The 8707-nt window shown below is 35.5% G+C and overlaps 1 long non-coding RNA gene across 1 annotated transcript; it reads left to right on the forward strand.

Moving 5' to 3' along the window:
* The first annotated feature begins 804 nt into the window (after positions 1-804).
* LOC127963351 (uncharacterized) lies at positions 805-7734 on the forward strand. Its single transcript, XR_008154790.1, has 5 exons — positions 805-1026; positions 1429-1500; positions 1591-1726; positions 5345-5514; positions 5780-7734. It is a non-coding gene; the product is annotated as an uncharacterized LOC127963351 (long non-coding RNA).
* Positions 7735-8707: the final 973 nt, after the last annotated feature.

The following is an 8707-nucleotide window of genomic DNA, read 5'->3' on the forward strand; positions in this document are numbered from 1 at the left end:
TACAAAATAAGGTGCATAAGCATACAAATAAAAAAAATGATGCAGAAACATACAATGGTAACTATGTGCTTGATGCAAATATGCTGCTGACTCGTCGCTGGTTTTAGCTCAATAACACACAAAATAACCTTTATAAGTGTCTATGTCCCTGAGTTGTTGTCCTAATCCTTAAATTGCCTTTGAATGTTTTCCCCTACAAATAACAAATACACCATCTATGACCTAGGTATGCGGCTGGGCCGGAATCTATGCCCCCTATTGGTCTGGTATAGTAACAGGACTGATGATTTGATGGTAATATGCTCATTTCTAGCTAACAGGTCAATGTCAGAAAGGCACATGGTATGTATTATGAAAGGTTATTACTTCCAGATTTTGGTAATATCAGGATTAATAAATAAATGTTTATATGTACACTTTAAAAAATGTTAACAGGACTGATGTTGTATGCCGCCCCCTCTCTAACAACCCTGATAAAACATGAAAAATATAATATTTAAGAAGAGAGAAACTTACCCTTGCTTACACTGAGGAAACCACTTGCTCTAAATTATGAAATGTCCATGAAATGATGTCACTTCTGGTTTGTACCATTATTTTATAGGGGGTTTTGGTGTTAGTAACAGGACTGATATAAAATTGGGGGACAATAATAAAATTAATTATATTTCTAAGATATATATATATATATATATATATATATATATATATATATATATATATATATAGTTACAGAACTGATTATTTGTTAGGGACGCAAAAGGCACCGATTTCACGGAATCAGCCCCTGTGTTAACCAACAAGTAATATAATGCTCCATCGTGTAATTGCGCGTGTAGACAGCAGGTGGCACTGTAGACAAACAAGTCATGCGCACATTCTTCTTGGCCGAGTTACTGCAGAAATGGAAAGGTTGAACGAGTTCAAACAGCTGGAGGAGAAATTATGTGCAGAGGGAAGAGAATAGCCAGCCATGCGTGCTTAAAGCCAACCAGGAGAAAAGAGAAAGAAATATGACTGGAAAATGTATGTGTTTTGTGTGCATGCGTTTTCACTTGCTGTTTTTAAAGACGCCACCATCCTCACAGCTCTCTACACGGTCTCACAGTGTCAACATGCAAATACATATCGATATATCTTGGACAGAACAGAATGTTCGTTGACGGGCAGCCATTAAAGCGATAGTTAAATTAAATATGAAAATACTGTATTTGCTCAGCTATTTTGTTTCGAACCTGAATGGCTTGCTTTATTTTGTGTCTGTTTCATAAAAGGAGACTGCTTTACAATTTGGAACACGTTATTGTGTGTGAGTGTGTTTGTGTGTGTGTGTCTGAGTACAGGGTTATGAGGCACACATGTGTATAATGACATAGGTATTACAGTGTGAAGATGGTTTATGAGGACACTTCCCTTCTTGTAAACCAGATGGCCTAAAATCATATTAAATTGTGCACTGCAGTCTGACCGCGAGCACCACCACAAACATCGAAGAAACAGGTTTGAATGCACTCAACACATAAATTGGGGCAAATGGAATGCCAGCAGGGCATATATTTCAGTCTGTGTTTTGTGTGTTTTTGACACTAGAAACATCTAGTAGAGATTGCATATTCAGAGGCGCAGAAGTGGATGTCCAAGAAGCGGTTCCAGGATGTTGTTACCGGCTGCTCTCCTATTCCTGCGCTGGGCCATGCGAGTGTATGGATCCTGTCCTGTTGAACAGGTACCAGCTTATCTACTGCTCGCACAGGCTAATACAGGTGAAACATACATAGAAACACAATGCTATACCAGTTTTAAATCTCTCTTAAGCTGAGAACACACTACACAATTGTCATGCTTATTATGAATGGAATTTGGTATTGACAACTGATCGTGCCCAGTCGGACCATGTCTGTTCCAGTTGGGCTCAGTTGCTGTGTGCAGTTGTCAGAAAAAGTTGCATAGTGTGTGCTGTCTAAAGATTATAATCTTAGAATTCAAGAACCAATTGTTGCCAGTCGTCTTCACAAAGATTTTTTTAACACATTTAATATTTGGGACTGCCACCAGTGATTGTATGCAGTTATGCAATGAAGATGTGTTCACTGTCAAAATCATTTAGGATTCATTTTGTAATTTTGTAATATCTTTTTTTCTTCATTACAAGAAAACTCTCGATTGTTTTTGTTGTGATTTATTTATTTATTGTCTTTCTTTTAATTCATCAGTTAACTGCAAATTTTTTAACTGCAAAACTTTTTTTTCTGCAAAGTATAGACTAGCCAATAAATTGGCAGTGATTTCTCTCATTTTAAAGATTATAAAGAAATGTTTTATTTTGATCTGCAGTCTTAATAAAAGGCCTATATATAGACTAAAGGCTAATTCCATTTTTCTGAACCTTAAACCTCTTAAAATTTGTTATCAAGAATTTTAAATCAACTTAACAAATCGGCTAGGCTAACAAATTTTCTTCATAACGAATATATGAACATAATGAACAGTATTGTTCTATTCTTCAATACTAAGTTTTCATAAAGAAATCTTAAATCAGTTATATGATTATATAAAATTATTATATATTTTTTAATTATATTTAGTAATTTTGTTAAATGGATGAATTTATTAAATAAAGTTTTATTTCCTTTGTAACCTGGAAAAGTGTAATAAAAAATAGCCTAATGTTACAGTTTTTACTTAGAACAAATTAATTTTTAATCCCCAATTTTAGACATACATGAGATAATATATTGTTGCTTGACTAAACGTTTAAAAATACAGCTAGAAATGTTGAGAAGAACTAGGTATAAAATCTACTGAAGCAATAATTCCAGAAAGAAAGAGAAGTGTCAGACTTAATGCAAAACATGTTCAAGACACATTGTTGTGACATTAGAAACATCAACATAGCAGGAAAGCTAATGTTTTCTGTTATATTAAACACAAACTAAGAAAAGTGGGATAAAACAAACCCGTGTTTTCTGCAGTGTTGTCTTTGGAGGAGCAGGAGTGGCTGAGGGAGCGTGGTAGATCCTGCGGTTTTCGTGGGGGTTTTTGGCACAATGGTTAACCAGAAAAATAAAAAATAGCACATCATGCTGAAAAGGTTGCAAACCCATTCTGACAGAACACCTTCTCCCAGCACGATGAGATAAAGCCAATAAAACTTGTTACAAACAAGGCATTTGTTGCATCCATTGGGGACATAATTACTGATTATAATGACTTATACTGTCTTTTTAGCGTTGCGTTGCGTATCATGCTGCGTAAAAAGAAAACTGTATCTGCATTTGTGATGGGAGAAACAATACACAACGAGTCTGCCCTACACTGCTCAAAACTCGCGTTTGAATCATCATTGGCAAATTATTTGAATATAAAAAAACGTACTTACAGATAGTGAGTCAGAAGCGGCAGACTGTCTTTGCAAAGTTAGAACTGCCCCACTTTATAGAAACAGCCTTTGTGCCACAGACGCATCGTAGGCTACTGGTTCAGGAAACAGTCCTCATCCTCCATAAAATGTGTGGCACACACAAATATTTGTGCAGATTTCTAGTTATGTCTTCTTTTGGACCACCAAAGAAAGTAGTTTCACTTTCACAATGAAACATACAGTGTCTCCACAAAATGGTAGCTGTGATAACTCTGAGAATAAAAGTTACACCTTCTTTCTTTGCATGAACATTTGGGCAGCGTTATGCAAATCATCCCACTTAGTGATGTAGACATGTGGGGGCGTGTTTGAATGAGCCATTTAAGGGGCGTGTGGTTGACTCTTAACTTTTATAAAAAATATTTCTTTGGATTCAAGATTTTAGTCTTTGCAACCTTACAGGTCTTCATTATGCACCATACATACAGCTTAACACGCAAGAGAAAGGAAAATGTGAAATCATCATATGACCCCTTTAAGATCCATTAGATTTAAAGCCACAGGTAGACATCACAGTTTGCTTCACTTTCTCAACCTCTCTGGAGGCTGGCAGCAAATAACTTCCACTTCAGGAGAGAATGGAAACAAATGTTTGCTAAAATCGGAGGCTGGCAGAGAGCCCTGTTAACTTCCTGTGGGATGGTCTATTGGTGGGCTCAAGGGCGGTGCTTGGACATGAACTGTAGAGAGAGACAATTGTTATGTAATTCAGGATGTGGCAGACTGGTCATGCAGATGTGTACTGTCTGAGTAAAAAACTCTTACATTGAAAGCTCTTTGTCATGAGCTGCAACTCTGTTTCTGTGAAAAGAAACTGTGCATTAAAATGCATCTGGTATTAATAAACAACCTCACTGTATAATGCATATAGTGCATCTACTTAACAGCTGTTATAAAATATGCCTGCCCTGCATTTTTTATGTTAAACAGGTAATGTGCAAACATAAGATTCAGACAACAACCTAATTAAGCAAAATGATTAAAGTATACAGTAAATAAAACAGTCAGTAAAAACCTTTATAAGAATCAATACTATAATTCAGCAAGAATGTACTAAATTGTTCAAAAGTGAGATTAAAGACATTTATGTTACTAAAAATTTCATTTTCAAACAAATGCCATTCTGTGAACTTTATATAAAAACAGTTGTTATTGTAGTATTTCACAATACTTTTTCATTGTATTTATTTCTTAATCAAATAAATGCAGCTTTTCTGATCATTTGACTTCTTTTAAAAACATTTTAAAAAATTATTACAAAACTGCAGAACATTCATAAATTAAAGTTTTTAATTCAAATAAATGTTGTTTTCCTTTTAATTATATTATAATGAATTAAATTATAAAAACGTATTATTATTTAATTATTACATTTTATAAAAACCCTTAAATCTTTTATGGTCATTAAAAGTTTGCAGGGTGGTTTTTCTTCTGTGAATATTAAGAATAAAAGGTTTTAAAGACAGAAACATAGCTTTGTCTTCATGGATTTACACTTGCACTCATCTTCTCACAACTAGAGAGACTGCAAAAAAGATGACATTTCCAGTAAGTGAATATAGTGAGCAGCTGATGCTCACTAGATTTTATGGTGGATTCAGTGGATTTCTTGGGAGTGAACATGGAATGGTTTTGATGATGACAATGGCCCTAGGAATGGCCAACTCCCTGGGCACTGTATTGTTGAATAAGGGAGCGGATTGAGACACACCCCTGATAATTAAGCTTCTGTCTATGTGGATAGATGCAATGCGTTGTATGCTGAGAATTCACAGTGGCTGCTTTCATCTTCTGTTTGACAGAGAAGCAATCCAGACAGGAATCTTTAAAACACTGGAAAAAGAACTTCTAATAGCTAGGCTCACTTAAATTCAAGAGGCATCAAGAAACTCTTGTTCATTACTTTTGTTGATGTGTGTTTAGGTTTAGGTTCTCTCTCCCAGGCACATGAGTATCTGTCTAAGGCCCAGTGGACAGTAGTGAAAAGACCAGGCTGCAGTCACACTGTCCTTCATCAGCTACACAGAACCCTGGTCCGCCTGCATGCTGCCATGGGAAAATACACATCTGCTCTCCCTCTCTTTGCCAATGACGTGAGTCCTAAAACATGTGGAACACTGTTATTGGATTGCATGTACATAATTATCTGCTATGACTCATTGCTGATGTGTGTCTGTTGTGTAATATATATTAGTATATTGTTAAGAATATTGCAAGGCCCTTTGAAATATGTAATTCTGATTGGTCAATTGGGGCGTACTGGCATTTATAAATGTACCAAATTTTTATTAAATGATTTATTAATCTGTGTATTAACTGTACATAACTGACTATATGTATTTTTTTTTCTATGTGTAGGTGTACTATACCAGTGAGATGTTTGGTTTGGGCAGCACAGAGATGACTGGAGGTTATTTCCTTATGGCTGATGTGTTTCTGAAGCAGAACAAGCCTGACATTGCCCATTCGCTCTGTAGGCAAACCCACCATCAGCACACATTGAGACATCTGTCTCTGTGAAATATCTTTCATTGTATTGTGTGCGGGTGTACAGGTGGCAAATTCATGGCACGCTCACTTGTGTAAGCTGATGGATGGGATCAGTTGGAGCTGCACTCAACCAGAGTGTTTTGGTGAGTGGCATAAAGACAGTTAACCTCCACAAATCTGCAATTTAATTTTCTGAACACCCCACAGCATTAATGACATATTTAACTTCCTGAAAAACATATTTTCCCACCTCAGGTATCAAATCCCTATTATTATTGGTCATTATTTTAAGATATGGGCACTATTAATCTTCAACCCTGTTATGGACCCTATGGAGCTTTCTGAATATGATCATAAAATGTATTTGTTATGAAATCCACATTTTCCTGTTAATCAGATGTCCTCACACTACCTCAGTATTTCCAAATATAAAATTACACAAAATCTCACAGTTTTGATATACTAAAGCCTGAAATTGAATTTTGTGTGACATCAACCTCATAATGTTTGATCAAAGAAGTGGGTAAACTTCAGAAGTTGAACTAAAATCAGTTTTCTTATAATTGCATTGAACATTTCAGAGTTCAACAAGCATTAAATCATTTTTTCATAAACTTTTGGTGTGACGGGGTTGAGACTAGGATAACAGGGTTGAAGATGGTCATGGGGTTGAAGAGACAAATAGAACTTAACATGTAAATAGTTGTTTTTTTACTCCAATTCACTGTAAGATTTTCTATAAACGCTGTATTTCATTATGTGACCAAGAAAGACAACAGATATAAATTGCAACTGAACGGCGTTTTATTAACCCGACTGCAGTTAAACAACAATAACAGCATACATTAGAAGATAATAAACTGACTCAATAGGTCATGATATATAAAACATATAACTTGTGTGGCATTCAATATATGGCCCACACCTCTTTCAAGAGCTCTACATAAAATAAAGAACACAGGCTCTGGTTTTAAACCAACATACAACAAGCCTGTATAGTGCATCCAGAAGGTATTCACAGCGCTCCACTTTTTCATAACAACAATTTGTTATGTTTCAACCTTGTTCCAAAATGGATTTAATAATTTTCCACAAAATTCTTAAAACAATACCCCATAATGTCAATGTGAAAGAAGTTTGTTTGAAATCTTTGCTAATTTATAAAAAAAAAAAAAAATCACATGTACATAAGTATTCACAGCCTTTGCCATGATACTCCGAATTGACCTCAGGTGCATCCTGTTTCAACTGATCATCCTTGAGATGTTTCTACAACTTGTTTCGAGTCGACCTGTGGTCAATTGAGTTGATTGGACTTGATTTGGAAAGGCAAACACCTGTCTATAGAAGGTCCCACAGGTAACAGTGCATGTCAGAGCACAAACCAAGCCATGAAGTCCAAGGCATTGTCTGTATACCTCAGAGACAGGATTGTATCAAGGTACAAATCTGAGAGATGGAGAGATCTGAAAACTGATGCACTGACACTACCTTTCCAACTTTGTTCACCTTGTCATTATGTGGCATTGTTTGTTGAATTTACTGAACACTGAGATATGAAAATCTAGGAAGAACACAAACACACAGCTTTGACATGGACATTACTACATTCAACATATGCATGTGGGATAAGATACTTGATCAAATATAATAATTATAATAAATAACGGCCCCTGACCTAAATGTAGTGAATAACAGGAGAGCACATGGTATGCATGATATTAAGAAATTATCTATATTGTTAAAATAAAAAAAGGATAATTTTCACAAGTAATCATTTTCTATCTTTATTTGATGTAATTAAGATGTAATGAGTCATTAAGCTTGACAATCACAATATAATTTATGTTATAGTTATAAAAGAAGTTAACTTGCCTATGTCTGCTCACAATGTTGTTCAGAAGAGTTGTATGGTGTCACTTCCTATTAATGATGTTACGTAAGGATCAGTTCATTATTTTTATGGGGCGAGAATGATTGTGTAATGGGGTTGAGGGGTTACTGAGGTAGCACTGCCAGATGCAGTTAGAAATTTACTAAAAACAAGCCTATCGCAAGACATCTGAAAGGGGGGGGGGCACCTGGGGTGGACATACAAATTTCGGGTGGGGGTGGGTGTTCTGGTGCCACCCCTGGCCTCCACGTAGACATGCAACTGTTTATTGTCCAAAGATACATTAAATGAATCACTTACAGTAGAATGTAGAATATTACAAAAGATTTTTGTCAAATGGATGCTGTTGTTAAACATTTTCTATTTATTAAAGAACCCTGGAAACCCTGGCTTCCACCAAAATCATCTGTTTTAAACATTGATAATAATAAGAAATGAGTCTTGAGCACCAAATCATATTAGAATCATATTACAATGATTTGCAGAAAGCTTTGCTGTCACAGTAAAAGATTAGATTTAGAATCTATTCAAATAGAAAACAGTTATTTACCATTTCATTGAATTGCAGTTGTTGTTTATTTAAAGGGGGACTTGGGAACGTTTTACTCTTCTCTCCAAAACTGTCCATAGTGTTTTGATAATATTCATTCAGAGAATTGAACTGGCCAGGGCAGATGTTAAAATTCACCCTGGTGCTCCAAATATTCAGGTTTTATGATCATGACAATATTGTTCTTGTTTTTGTTTTTTGCATTTTAGCATTGGTGTGTCTATTATTAGTGTTTTAGCTTTTTCATGAATGCCGGCTTTGTGAAGTTCTCTGTGGTGCGTTTTTGTGGAAATACTGTCTTCAATTGTGCATACTGAGGTTTGCTGTCACTTTGCAGAAGTAGTTCTATGTT

Source organism: Carassius gibelio, chromosome B8 (genome assembly GCF_023724105.1).
Source record: "Carassius gibelio isolate Cgi1373 ecotype wild population from Czech Republic chromosome B8, carGib1.2-hapl.c, whole genome shotgun sequence".
In the NCBI taxonomy this organism is placed as follows: domain Eukaryota; kingdom Metazoa; phylum Chordata; class Actinopteri; order Cypriniformes; family Cyprinidae; genus Carassius; species Carassius gibelio.